General features: G+C 40.3%; 1 protein-coding gene across 1 annotated transcript in view; it reads left to right on the top strand.

Annotated features, from left to right (window-relative positions):
• LOC126419029 (DNA repair protein RAD51 homolog 4-like) overlaps positions 1-15234 on the top strand; it is a 205099-nt gene that overhangs the window by 51538 nt on the left and 138327 nt on the right. The window lies entirely within an intron of this gene.

Raw genomic sequence — 15234 nt, 5'->3', positions numbered from 1 at the left:
TACTTTGAAACAATCCTCAGTCTTTCAGAGTTACAAAATCTTTATTAAAGTTATGATTCATAGGGAAATTGGATACACTGGTAAGTAAGGGAAAACTTGGGGAAATCTGAATGAGTGAGGGAATTTTGAGTTGCTCTAGGGTGAGTTGAAATGTCTGTTGATGCAAAGAAATGTCCTGAAACATTTTGTGAATATACTTTGAAATGGTTATGGAATCATGTAAAGAAAGAGGAAGAAAAGCATTGAATTGTTGTAATGTTTGTAGTGTGATTGAGGCTACCTTGGCACATTTGCCCATCTTAGGAACCTTTGTTATTTTCAATGTATTCTTGGGCTCCAGGTTCATTCCCCATTGCCTAAGAGTGAGAATGTAATGTGCACCTGAGAATTTGTCACAAAGCTGTGAATTCATCATTCACAAAAAAGCAAAAGCGTTTTTGTTAGTTTCATAGGAAATACAAATACAGATACTTATTTGAACAAACATGATCTGTACATCAGCACTGAATGTTTACACTTTGCTTCTTTTGTTCTAATTTCAGTGCAACATAGACATTCTTGCAGTGTCATGCTTCATTTTAACAATGATAATAGTGTGAAGAGCATCCAGTTTGAAACATAATGCATCACTGCTGCCAAAGTTTAGTGATACAAATTCCATTAACAACAATTTGAAGCATATTTTTGCAAGGTTTTCTCATATACTTGAGGTTATTGCTCAACAACACAGCATAGGACAGAATTGTGATGGAAGACAGTAACAAAGGAAGTTACAGAGACAGCAAGACCTTATAATTTACAGACTTGTTAATTAAACAGTAAATCGAAGTTAAAATTTCTTGTAATCTCGTGAAAACTGCTAGAGTAAAACTTACTCTCACATATGAAAAATGATTCTGGAATATTTGGAATTTCAGCTTTGATATCTCAGGGAATCTTTTGATGACACAAATTACTAACTTGCTCATCTTCTTACACTTTTTAGGTGCTGATTTTCATCTGCTAATTCATACCAAGGGCACCCACACAATAGTTTTTAGGGGTGGCCTGGACCTGGGGGTATGGAGTATTTTTAGTAACCTAGGAAATGAGTGGTGACTTCTAAGTAGCCATAAAAAAGTTCCATCTCCAACCCTGTTGAAAACCATCTTCTAAATCATTTTCTTGAAAGAAAAATACCTGACCACAGTACATTTTTTGCCTTTCAGTGAAATCTGGGGAAGGGGGGCCGTGGCCCCCTTTGACCCCCGGTATGGGCACCCTTGCTTCATACTAATTTTTATATAACTGGACTGATTCAAGAGAACACTTGTCAGATTGATATATAATGGGGAAGTCAAAAACCTGTATAATATGAACATTAACATGAACCGGAACTTACGACTGAAGTACTAACATTCTCATAAACTATACAAAGAGTGACTAAATAAGGTACTCTTTTATTTTGTTTTTGAGTATGTGGGATTTCTAGTTTCTGCTTAAAGTCTGCTGTGAATCCCCCATAGAATCTTGCTCCAGAACACAAAATTCATTACAAACCCTAGACAGGGACCCATAGTCTATATGCAAATTATTCTTACTTCTAGAATTATCATTATGAATTTTACAGTTCATCCTAAATTCCCTCTTACTGTTAAGCATAAATGGCATTGGAGAGTAAATGCATTTGCATGTGAGAGTGTGAATCCGAAGCCCTTTGATAAGCCTTCTGCAAGATATTCATGTAGCAACTTTACAAAATACTCTTACTGCACAGTTCTGTATAATAAATACTTTCTAAACTGTAGGTGCATTTCACCAGAACATTTTGCCAGAGGAAAGTATGAGGTTAAATATACAAAGTATACTGCAAACACATCTCTGGTAAACGCATTGAGACAGATAAGTGCGAAACAGGCAGAACTGAGCATTTGAGTTAATTTATAAACCATCTCTGTTGTCCAACTGGAAATTCACACATGGAGATTCATTTTGCAATTCAGAAGGACAACAGTTGAAACCCTGATTTACATTTTCCATGATTCCCGTTAACTGATTCAGGCCAAATGCCAGGATGGTTCCTTTGAAAGGGCACAGCCAATTTTCTGCTGCATCCCTCCCTAATCTGAGCTTGTGCTCTGTTTTTAATGACCTAATGGTTGACAGGATGTTAAACATTAATCTCCTCCTCCTCCATTTTGTGTGTGCCTATTGACATCTACATCTTGTACCTGTAAATCATTTTTATTTGTTTGACATTAAGTAATACAAATTTTTCTTAGGTTATGAGCAAAACTACTTACTGTGAACTCACTGTAAGCCTGTTAAATTATTCTTCTTGCTGCATTTAGTATGGATGGTTTTGGGTCCTTAATCTGTATACTTGTGTCAACAGCAGATGGAACATTTTTTGAATAGTCTTTCAGTGTCTTTGATAAATCATTGATATAGATCAAGGACAGTAGCAAACCAATGTACTTATAAAGCGTAATGCACAGAATCCTAGTTTGTGAGACGGGAGGCGAGCCAGACCAGGATGGAATCAATGTGGCAGATTCATGACCACGTCTGGTGCACCCGCCAGCCTGAGTGTTGTTTCTAGGTGACTTCCTTCACCTGTTTAGGCAAATTCTGGTCTTGTCCCCAATTTCCACCTCAGAAAATATAAGGGGCAGTCAAATGAAGGTGAGACAGATGAAAAAAAAGTAGGTAAATTGTTTATTATTTCGAAAATAATCACCATAACTGTTAATGCATTTATCCCACTTCCTCTTTTTTCCAGATCAAATCAACAGTCATAAATGTCTTTCTTCAGGACTCCAGAAATATAGAAATTACATGGGGAGAGGTTGGGACTATATAGAGGGAAAATTTATGCAGTGTGCTCTAAATGTATGGGCAGTCCTCATGTGCCAAGGTCATTTTGAGTACACTGCAGAAGTTTTGCTGGGATGCCCTTACACGCCCTCAAAACAGTACCGGTCACTCCCCATGCTATTTCCATATTTTTGGCACCCTGAAGAAAGACATTGATTTACTTTGGACAAAGTGGTACACAACTGGGCACAATGGTTCCAGAGGCAACAGCAGACATTTTTCCGCGAAAGCAGTGACTGTCTTGTCTAGCAGTGGTATAAATGTATTAACAGTCGTCTCTATTAATTTTGAAATAATAAAAAGTTTACTTCCTTTTTTTCTATCTGTTTCATTCTCATTTGACTGTTCCTTATATAAAACATGAACTGTTGAATTATGAACTGACACAGAACAAAGTCTACTCAATTCACAGACAAGTGACACACATCTTCCGTCCCTGAGGCAACTGATGACTGTGGCAATAGGGTGGGCATCTGGCCACAAAATTAAAGAAACATATTGGCCAACACTTGACTATGTGACTCCATATTAGTCGGAATTAACACATAGACAGAATTAACACAAAGTAAAAGAAGAAGAAGAAGAAGAAGAAGAAGAAGAAAAAGGTCTGCAACAAGTCAAACACTGAACTTCGTGGATCAGCATATGTAATGTTTACCGACTACAACTGGTATTAGGTTTTGAGGCCTGAGGGTGTCTTTCAGTTTCCTAGCTCTCTCACCCCAGTTCTGTGGGGTTTGATGCAGGACCCTAGCCCAAGGTTGTGGGTGAAGTCCCCAACGGTAGCTGCGGTGGAGGAGGAGATCTCTGGTACGGTGCATATGCTTGGCGGATGGGGCAACAGATCCGGAATACCATAGGCGACAGTAGGGTTCAACCTGAACAAATCGGCAACTCCTGCAACCCACTCAACTCCACACGTAGTGACCCATCACTCCTGTGGAAACAGTTGTTTGGGTCGAGACAAAGCTATGAACGCTGGGAAAATTTGTGGCTTTTAAATACGACCCGGGTGATGCAGTGCCTGTGGAGAGGACACTCTGCCTGCAACTGCAAAGGTGCGGATAACAACACAGGGAGTCGCAGTTATCGGTTTTAAGCCTTGCGCTGAGGGACGTGAGTGCAGGCGCCAGGGGTGACTCTCGTCGGTGGGATAGCCCATTGCGGCTGACTGACTGGTTATCGCCCACCTCAAGCTAGGCAGCCCCCAGCCAGTGAGGTACCAGTCCGTCCCCTACCTTGTGCTTCTATGGGTGTATGGAGCAGCAAGCATTTCGCAGTGCTTGATACAAGGTGGGTTACTGTGGCACCTGGAAAAAACAATAAAGTAGCTCATATGAGCAAAACCAACTATTCAATAACACAATTTGCCACCTGGAATGTCAGAACTATGTTACCCGGGTATGACACTCCTACAGATGCTGCCCTTATAGTCAGAAAAACAGCCATAATTGACAGAGAACTCCTGCGTCTTCGCGTTGATGTGGCTGCATTACAGGAAACTCGTCTCTCTGGGGAAGGCAGCCTGCGTGAAGATAATTACCCCTTTTCTGGAAAGGAAGAGAAATTGGAGAAAGACGTGAACACGGAGTTGGCTTTGCAGTGCGAAACAGTCTTCTCAGCTGCTGTGAACAACCAGAATCTATGTCTGAACGATTAACAACTTTGAGATTAAAGACAACATCAGGCCCCGTCACATTAATCTCTGCATATGCTCCCACTATGAAAGCGCCACGTGAAGTCAAAGACATATTCTATGAAGACCTGCGGAAATGCTTGGAGAATGTTCGTGGATCAGATAAACTCCTGTTACTGGGAGACTTTAATGCCAGGGTTGGGAATAAACGGAACAACTGGACCGACTGCATTGGCCCATACGGCATTGGAAATATGAATGAGAACGGTCGGCGACTGCTGGAACTTTGCACCTCTCTTTCTCTCTGCATCACTAACACTTACTTCCAGAACAGAGACTTGCACGAAGTAACATGGAAACACCCACATTCAGGCCATTGGCATCAGCTCGACTTCATTGTAACCAGAAGAAGCGACCTACGTCATGCCCTTAATTCCTGCATATATCACAGCGCAGACTGTGATACTGATCACTCTTTAGTTATGACCAAATCACGGTTCACATCAAAGAAGATTCACTCAGCTGAGAGCGTTTGTCGAAGAGTGAAGATCAACACCAAAGCCGTTCAAGATGATGCGCTATACAAAAAGTTCAGTGAAGAAATTGAGATGAAACTGAATCCTGTGCAATTTATAACTGCACAGAGTGCCGAAAATATGTGGCATCTACCTAAAGAAAATATTATGCAGACAGCTATTGGAACATTTGGGAAGCAGGGTAGGACTCAAAGTGATTGGTTTACTGAATGTGAAAGTGAGTTGTGTTCATATATAGACAAGAAACGTAATGCTCATATACAGGTTATGAATAATCCTAAAGACCAACGAGCAATAGCTGAATACAAGGCCTGCAAATCAGATCTGCAACGAGTTTCTCGCCATTGCGCAAATAGATATTGGACCAACCTTTGTAAAACTATTCAGATCTGCCGAGACAAAGAAGATTATAGTGGCATGTATCAAGGCATCAAAAAGGCCATTGGACCAACAAGAAGGAAGTTCGCTGCAATAAAAGATCTAAATGGAGACCCAATCAACAATAAAAACCAGCAGCTATATAGGTGGGTGTAGCACTATGCTAAACTATACTCAGAAGAGGTCAACATTTCTTCAGAAGCTTTGGGTACTTTACCAACTTACCCAGTTACATCTGAGCTTCATGATCCTCCCACTGTTGACGAATTAAAACTCGAACTTAAAAGTCTAAAGCTAGGCAAGAGTATAGGCTGTGATAACTTACCAGCAGAAATCATCAAACTTGACTGTGTTTTGCCGATATTGTATCAAATCCTACTGCAGTGCTGGGAAGAAGGCATAGTACCTCAAGACATGCGAGATGCAAATATAGTAACAATCTAAAGGGAAAAGGTGACAGAGGTAATTGTAGCAACGATAGAGGAATATCTCTCTTGAGCATTGCTGGAAAGGCATATGCAAGGATAATCCTGAAGAGACTGGAAACCTCGGCTGCTCGGATCTACCCTGAGTCACAGTGTGGATTTCGAACTGGCAGATCCACAAGTGACATAATATTCACCTTGCGCCAACTACAAGAGAAGTGCCGCGAATGCAGAGTGCCATTATATTTGGCTTTTGTTGACTTCAACAAAGCCTTTGACACTGTCCGTAGGGAGGGACTCTACAGCATATTGGAAAAAATTGGATGTCTCCCAACTTTTCTGTCTTTAATAAGATCTTTTCGCGACAATATGCGTGGCTCTGTAATCTTCGATGGCAGTACATCTAAACCATTCAGTATGAACTGTGGCGTAAGACAAGGCTGTGTGTTGGCACCTACCCTTTTTGGAATTTTCCTCTCGGGTCTGCTCCAAGTGGCTTTCGAGAATTGCAATGTTGGAGTACATCTGCATACTAGGAAAGATGGAAGGCTTTTCAGTGTCAGTCTTCTGAAGAGTAAGACAAAGCACTACGAGATAGTCGCTCGTGAACTCCTGTATGCTGATGATGCTGCAATTGTTGCGAACTCCGCAGAAAAGCTGCAAGAGCTAGTATCAAGATTTAGTCACGCATGCCACTTATTCTCGATGAGTGTAAACAGCAGTAAGACCGTAATTATGGTTCAGGATGCTAACACAAAGCCGAATATCACACTAGATGGCACTACTCTGCAAGTCATAGATAATTTCTGCTATCTTGGATCTACTATAGAATCAAACATGTCTGTTGACAAGGAAATTGATGCTCGCATTGGAAGAGCTGCGACAACTTTTGGCAAACTCTCTACACGTTTTTGGAAAAACAACAAACTCTCTTTGACCACCAAATTCTTGTATATCAAACTTGTGTCCTCAGCATCTTTTGTATGCATCGGAAACATGGACTACCTATGCCAAACAAGAACGTCGCCTTAATTCTTTCCAGATGCGGCACCTGAGATCCATCCTCGGAGTAACTTGAAAGGACCGAGTGACCAACGAAGCAGTGCTATCTAAAACTAACTGCAAAAGTATTTCAGCTATCTTGAAGCAGAGACGACACCGCTGGCTGGACACATCCACCGTATGGATCCTGACAGATTACCACGTTAGGTGATGCTTGGAGAGATCTCTTATACCCAAAAGACCTGTAGGACGTCCTGTATTGAGGTTCAAGGACTCCTGTAAACGAGATATGGAGAGCTTTGGAATTGACACAAACAGATGGGAGGCATGGGCTAGCATGTGACCAGAGTGGTGTGATGATATATCATCTGGAATGTCGAAGCATGATGAAGGCTTGTTAGACAGATTAAGGCAGAAAAAGCTTCGCAATGCTACCACTGCTCCTGCCTCAGCAGCCAGATACACTTGTGACAATTGTGGCAAGAGATGCTGTGCTGCCATTGGCTTGACAAGTCATATGAAAAAATGCAACCCATAAACACACAGACATTGCAACAATCATCTACCAAGATGTTGTGGCCAATATATATACCACAACTTTAGTTTTTTCTCATGGTATTATTTGTTAATGTAAAATTTCTGTTTTTATAATATGACTCCCCCCATGAACCATGGACCTTGCCGTTTGTGGGGACACTTGCGTGCCTCAGTGATACAGATAGCCGTACAGTAGGTGCAACCACAACGGAGGGGTATCTGTTGAGAGGCCATACAAATGTGTGGTTCCTGAAGAGGGACAGCAGCCTTTTCAGTAATTGCAGGGGCAATGATCTGGATGATTGACTAATCTGGCCTTGTAACATTAACCAAAACAGCCTTGCTGCGCTGGTACTGCGAATGGCTGAAAGCAAGGGGAAACTACAGCCATAATTTTTCCGAGGGCACACAGCGTTACTGTATGATTAAATGATGATGGCGTCCTCTTGGGTAAAATATTCCACAGGTAAAATAGTCCCCCATTCGGATCACCAGGTGGGGACTACTTACGAGGACATGGTTATTAGGAGAAAAAAACTGGTGTTCTACGGATTAGAGCGCAGAATGTCAGACCCCTTGATCGGGCAGATAGGCTAGAAAATTAAAAATGGAAATGGATAGGTTAAAGTTAGATATAGTGGGAATTAGTGAAGTTCGATGGCACGAGGAAAAAGACTTCTGGTCAGGTGAATACAGGGTTATAAATACAAAATCAAATAGAGGTAATGCAGCAGTAGGCTTAATAATGAATAAAAAAAAAAAAAAAAAAAAAAATAGGAGCGTGGGTAACTACTAAGAACAGCATAGTGAAAGCATCGTTGTAGCCAAGATAGACACAAAGCCCACACCTACCACAGTAGTACAAATAGATATGCCAATTAGCTCCACAGATGACAAAGAGATTTAAGAAATGTATGATGAGATAAAAGAAATTATTCAGATAGTGAAGGGAGATGAAAATTTAATAGTCACAGGAGACTGGAATTCAATAGTAGGAAAAGGGAGAGAAGGAAACGTAGTAGGCGAATATGGAATGGGTGTAGGGAATGAAAGAGGAAGCCACCTGGTAGAATTTTGCACCGAGCATAACTTAATCTTAACTAACTCTTGGTTTAAGAATCATGATAGAAGGATGTACGTGTGGAAGAGGCCTGGAGACACTGGAAGGTTTCAGACAGATTGTATAATGGTTAGAAAGAGATTTAGGAACCAAGTTTTAAATTGTAAGACTTTTCCAGGGGCATATGTGGACTCTTACCACAATTTACTGGTTATGAACTGTGGACTAAAACTAAAGAAACTGCAAAAACATGGGAATTTAAGGAGATGGGACCTGGATAAACTGAAAGAACCAGAGATTGTAGAGAGTTTCAGAGAGAGCATTAAGGAGTGATTGACAAGAACAGGCGAAAGAATTACAGCAGGAGAAGAATGGGTAGCTTTGAGAGACAAAATAGTGAAGGCGGCAGAGGATCAAGTAGGTAAGAAGACAAGGGCTAGTAGAAATCCTTGGGTAGCAGAAGAGATACTGAATTTAATTGATGAAAGGAGATAATATAAAAATGCAGTAAATGAAGCAGTCAAAAACGAGTACAAAAGTCTCATAAATGAGATTGATAGCAAGTGCAAAATGGCTAAGCAGGGGTGGCTAGAGAACAAATGTAAGGGTGCAAAGGTATATATCGCTAGGGATAAGATAGGTACTGTCTACTGGAAAATTAGAGAGACCTTTGGAGAAAAAAGAACCACCTGTATCAGTATCAAGAGCTCAGAAGGAAAACCAGTTCTAAGCAAAGAAGGAAAAGCAGAAAGGTGGAAGGAATATATAGAGGGTCCATACAAGGGTTACATACTTGAGTGTAATATTATGGAAATGGAAGAGGAAGCAGATGAAGTTGAAATGAGAGATATGATACTGCATGAAGAATTTGACAGGGCACTGAAAGACCCAAGTCGAAACAAGGCCAGGGAGTAGACAACATTCCATTAGAACTACTGGTAGCCTTGAGAGAGTGAGCCCTGACAAAATTCTACCATCTGGTGAACAAGATGTATGAGACGGGTGAAATGGCCTCAGACTTCAAGAAGAATATGATATTTCCAATGCCAAAGAAAGCAGGTGTTCATAGGTGAAAATTACCGAACTATTAGTTTAATAAGTCAAGGCTGAAAAATACTAACACAAATTCTTTACAGACAAATGGAAAAACTGATAGAAGCCGGCCTTGGGGAAGATCAATTTGGATTCCGTAGAAATGTTGGAACACATGAGGCAATGCTGACCATATAACTTATCTTAGAAGATAGATTAAGGAAAGGCAAACCTACGTTTCTGACATATGTAGACTTAGAGAAAGCTTTTGATGATGTTAGCTGGAATACTCTCTTTCAAATTCTGAAGGTGGCAGAAGTCAAATACAGGGAGCAAAAGGCTATTTACAATTTGTAGGCTACAGAAAGCAGAGATGGCGGTTATATGAGTCGAGGGGAATGAAAGGGAAGCAGTGGTTAGGAAGGGAGTGAGACAGGGTTGTAGCCTATCCCCGATGTTATTCAAGCTCTATATTGAGCAAGCAGTAAAGGAAACAAAAGAAAAATTTGGAGTAGGAATTAAAATCCATAGAGCATAAATAAAAACTTTGAGGTGTGCTGATGACATTGTAATTCTGTCAGAGACAGAAAGGACCTGGAAGAGCAGTTGAAAATGAGTTGAAAGTGTCTCAAAAGGAGGACACAAAATTGGACTAGAAAAAGGGACCGGTTGGTAGGACTTGTTCTGAGGCTTCAAGGGATCACCAATTTAGTATTGGAAGGCAGCGTGGAGGGTAAAAATCGTAGAGGGAGACCAAGAGATGAATACACTAAGCAGTTTCAGAAGGATGTAGGCCGCAGTACCTATTGGGAGATGAAGAAGCTTGCACGCGATAGAGTAGCATGGAGAGCTGCTTCAAACCAGTCTCTGGATTGACTATCACAACAACAACACAATATGACTCCATCACTTCACTTTAATGTCATATCTTATTCTCAGTAGAATAACATGGAAAGAATATTCCAAGATCACATAAATTATGAACTGGGTAATTTCTGAAACTTCCTGGAGATTTAAACTGTGTACTTGACTGAGACTCGAACTCGTACACGGGCAAGTGCTCTACTATCTGAGCTACCTAAGCACGACTCACACCACATCCTCATAGCTTCAATTCTGCCAGTACCTCTTCTCCTACCTTCCCAACTTCACAGAAGCTCTCCTGCGAGTCTTGCAGAACTAGCACTTCTGGAAGAAAGGATATTGCGGAGACATAGCTTAGTCACAGCATGGGGGATGTTTCCAGAATGAAATTTTCACTCTGCAGTGGAGTGTGCACTGATATGAAACTTTGAAGCTGTGGGGACGGGACATGAGTCATGCTTGGGTAGCTGAGATGGTAGAGCACTTGCCCATGAAAGGAAAAGGTCCCGATTTCGAGTCTCGGTCGGTACACAGTTTTAATCTGCCAGGAAGTTTCATATCAGCGCACACTCCACTGGAGAGTGAAAATTTCATTCTGGGTTATTTCTCTCTACCAGAACTGTGTTAGTGGGAGCATACATTGCTTCCTGTGTTTGAGTTGTTTATACTAGAAAAGATGAGTAGTCATCAAAAGGTTGTTGACAGATAGGTAGTTCAGTATTCGGTTGTAAGCTACTTTCCTAAAATACTTTCAATGTGCAAGAGGATGTTACATGTTTTGATAAATAGAGGGAGTAGGACTCAGCTATAAGTGGTGGGTGACTAACAGTAGTCCACAGTCTGGTTGGAGTCAAGGCAGCAAGTACACATAACAATATAATCTGCAGCACCCAAAAATGAGCTGAACATCAGGAAGCACACAATCAAGGGTCATGTACCTCTACTTTTGTTAACTGAGTATTGTTACTGCATATTTCATTCTATCAGTAAATACAGCTTGACATGCCAGATGATAATAAAGGAAACTCAAGAGGTTAGGGGCTATCAAGTCAGCACAAGATTTCAGTAGTCCGGTTGAAACACCACCATTCTCACAAGAGTTACTGGTTTGGGTACTGTAACCTAATGATGTTTTTGATTTTTTGAATATTTGATTTCACAAAACTGATGTCTGGTGGTGTATGTAATGCCCATTTAAGTAAATTTAATATTTCTGCCACCAATGCTCCAACTTTTCTACTGTGTTTTCAGCTACTGTTAAGAAGAATTATTCAGTATAGTGTCAGTTACATGAATATTAGATCATCTTTCTAGCTGCTACTTTTATCTGAGAGTTGAATATCATTTGCCCTAGCAATTTTGTTTGTTTCGTGCTTAATAATGCACCTAATTGCCTTTTTGCTGTGTTCTTGGACTTCTGTATTTTTTGTGCATAGTGTATTGTTTGTATTGTTTTTGCTTTTCTGGAGACATGGTGAAGAATTTCGTAGTGTTGCTTCTATTGCACATTAAATTCTTGATTAGATCTAGTTCTCCAAATTAAATAAAATACTCTCTCTGCATTGATCCTTAATGTTAGACAGGCTTTCTCTTGGCTTTCACTGTAATTGTACCTGTTGTGTTGGAAAGGAAAATTGGACTCATAACATTGTAAGAATATTTTTGAGAAAGACTTAAATTACTCATGTACTTTGTATCCTTTGTGTTTCATTATGCCCTTCTATTCTTATTGGGAATTATATTATGGGAACCAAACCAAAGCTGGACATCAGTAACTCTAAGTGCACTTGATGAGAACTAGCTGCAGTGAAATCAATATAGAAATCTCCTTATGCCCTTCTCTATTATTTCTACTAAGCCTCTCTAATTGCTCAGTGAAATTTAAAACATTTGCTGTTGGGGTTTATACACTACTATAACTGCTATTAAAAATGTGTGGATCTTGAAGAGCTGTTAAATGAAGCACTCTTTTATGTCTGTGGCCTTGGACTTTATTTCATGTTTTGTTTATACAGCCACTCTCCCTTACTTTATATTACATTTATAGTAATGTGATAGAAACTTCTATTGATCTAGGCAAATCCATTAAATTTCCATAATTCCAAATCATATTCTGTTATGCAAAGAACATCTGTAGAAATTCCTTTAGGTTTTTCATTTTATTTCTTGTGTAAACAAGCTGCTTATGTTTCAGTGGAAAAGTCAAAATGTATTATGATTGTTGCCCATTTTGATTTCCAGGCTGACATTTTTTGTTTCATCACTGTCGGTTTCAGCTGTGTCACTAGTTACTCAGCAACTGTGTCTTTCAAAACAGTTTACCCTAAAAATACCTAGTAAAATATTTGAAATCACTGGATAGGACAAACAGTGCTCTGGAAATTAGTTGTACAAGTAATCTCTTATGGGAAACATTCATATGCAAACCATGGACATGGGGTGTGATCATTTGTGGTGGATGGATTCGTCACATCCATGTGTGACTCACCCACCCTGTTTAGTGATGCCCATAGCTTTACATTGACACATTTGATGAAATGATTCATCCTCGGATTGTCACATCATTCGAAGAGTGACACAACTTCACATTAGTATGAGCAGCATTCCTGATGTCATATTCAATTGCATATTTAAGATTATGGTCCAAAGTGTTCATGGCACTTCAAAAAATTACTAGATTATCTTCTTTTTTAAGATATTTTCCATAAAGCCTATCACAGGTGACATCACTGAGTTCTCCAATTGGCTCAAAAATAGCAGTTACCTGGTTTTTCCTACCCTGACATACACACTGAGTGCACAAAGTGATATTCCACATCCCTTCATGCCATTTCTCTAGTGGATAGCTTTTGTACTTTTCTCATTGGTTATTTTCAAAGTTTAGTTTCTAGTTCAGGTGTTGACTACTAAAAACATTATTATAATTTTTTCATAGGCTGTTTATACAAAAGACTCAAATTTCTGCTTCTGAGTCTGGAGTATACGCCGGAAGACAATGATTTTCAGCAATATCTATTTTTCTTAAATAAATGTGCCACCACTGATTATGTATTCTGCCAGTTCAGTGCAAGAATCTTTCCATTACTAATACTTCCAGGTTTATTGCAGAACTAAGAACATTATTTCAACATTGTGGTTCAAAATCAGAATGAAAATACATCACAGTCTTCTGGTTCAAAATCAGAATGAAAGTACAACACAGTCTTCATACATCTTCCAAAGTTCATATAATCATTATTTGTTTCTGGTGTTTATTCCTGGACCAATGTACTACTATAATGTGGGCCAGCAACACACAGAATGTGTTCACATGAGTACTTCCTTTTGCAAAGTTATTTTGAACACAGTTTCATTTTGAAGATGTGTTGCCCTTGACATGACTTGCCACATGAAAAATAATTAATTAATTTACACAGTAGTCATACTCTTCTAGATTATAATCCATTGTACCATTTTATGATTCACAAGCATTATTTGTCAGAAAAGTAAATGCTGCATTACACGTCATTCTTCCAGAGTTACATGTAACACCATACTGCATTCACCCTACATTGAGATGCCAACTTTAATAGGCCTCTACATTTTTGCACATCCTTCCACCTGATACAGGACACAGCAGCCTTTACAGCAAATGCAGTATGTTTTTCTGGATAAATTTGAACGTGAGACAGCACCTCAGACTTGTTAATTAGGGGGATTGGTGTAACATCTCGAGTTTTCCCTTGACCCCGGACCAATCACTGGCATTCCATGAACGGTCAAGTAGATGAGTGGTGATAGCTCTTTTACTTTCAGTACAGGTACCTTCAGTATCTCTGTTATATCCCTCTTGGTAGCCCTCCCAATGTACCCATTCACAGCTGCTTCTAATTGTTTAAGAGCAGTTACAGCAATTTAAAACTGCTTACGAGTAACAACTAATTCATCATGTGTCTGAGAGCAGCATTGACAGGTCGATTTCAAAAGGCTGGTGCAGTGTTTTGCATAATGGTAATTAAATAAATAATTTAGGGCTAAAGGAGACCATTCACCAAATATCGGAGGTGTTTGAGTTGTCAATAGGCACACATAAAGGAGAAAGAAAATTTGCTAGCTTTCAGAATCAATCCTTTTTTGAGCTAGAGTACGAAAACACACACGGATGCACAATACCTTGATTGCAGTTCAGCAAGGGAAGGGGTAAGATTGGGATGTTGTCAGGGTGGAGGGGTGAGGGGCAGGTGCAGGAGAGGCATTGGGAGTGGGCAACTAGCAGCTCAGAGGGAAGCAGCCAGTCTGCTGGCTAGGAGTGGGAGGGGGAAGGGTGACAGGTGTATGAGCTAGGCATGTGATGCACTGATGCCGGAGCTGGTGTGGATTGACACATGATGAAGATGATGTGGATGTGTAAACTGGGAGTGGGTGATAGGACAGAGGAAGGGGAAACTGTTTGGTAGAGGCTATTGGGGCAGTAGGTTAATGGAAATTGATGCCAGGAGGATTACAGGACTGAAGGATTTTTTGCAAGGATAACTCCCATTTGCAGAGTTGAGAAAAGTGGGGAATGGGGGGGGAAGGATCCAGATAACTCAGGTTTGTGGAGTGGCCATTGAAAATGAGCATGTTATGCTCATCTGCTTTTCGGCCACAGTTTGGTGATGGCCATTCATAAAAAGCTGTGTGGTGATTGCAGCACAGTTAAAGGCGCTGCAGTCTGGAACCGCAAGACCGCTACGGTCGCAGGTTCGAATCCTGCGTCGGGCATGGATGTTTGTGATGTCCTTAGGTTAGTTAGGTTTAACTAGTTCTAAGTTCTAGGGGACTAATGACCTCAGCAGTTGAGTCCCATAGTGCTCAGAGCCATTTGAACCATTTTTGATTGAAGCAGAATTGGTGTATAAGATGGTTGCTTTCACAGATGGCCCTACT

The sequence above is a fragment of the Schistocerca serialis genome, chromosome 1, assembly GCF_023864345.2.
Source record: "Schistocerca serialis cubense isolate TAMUIC-IGC-003099 chromosome 1, iqSchSeri2.2, whole genome shotgun sequence".
Classification (NCBI taxonomy): domain Eukaryota; kingdom Metazoa; phylum Arthropoda; class Insecta; order Orthoptera; family Acrididae; genus Schistocerca; species Schistocerca serialis.
Note: the sequence above shows the minus strand (reverse complement) of the source record. Positions and strands in the feature narration are given on the sequence as shown.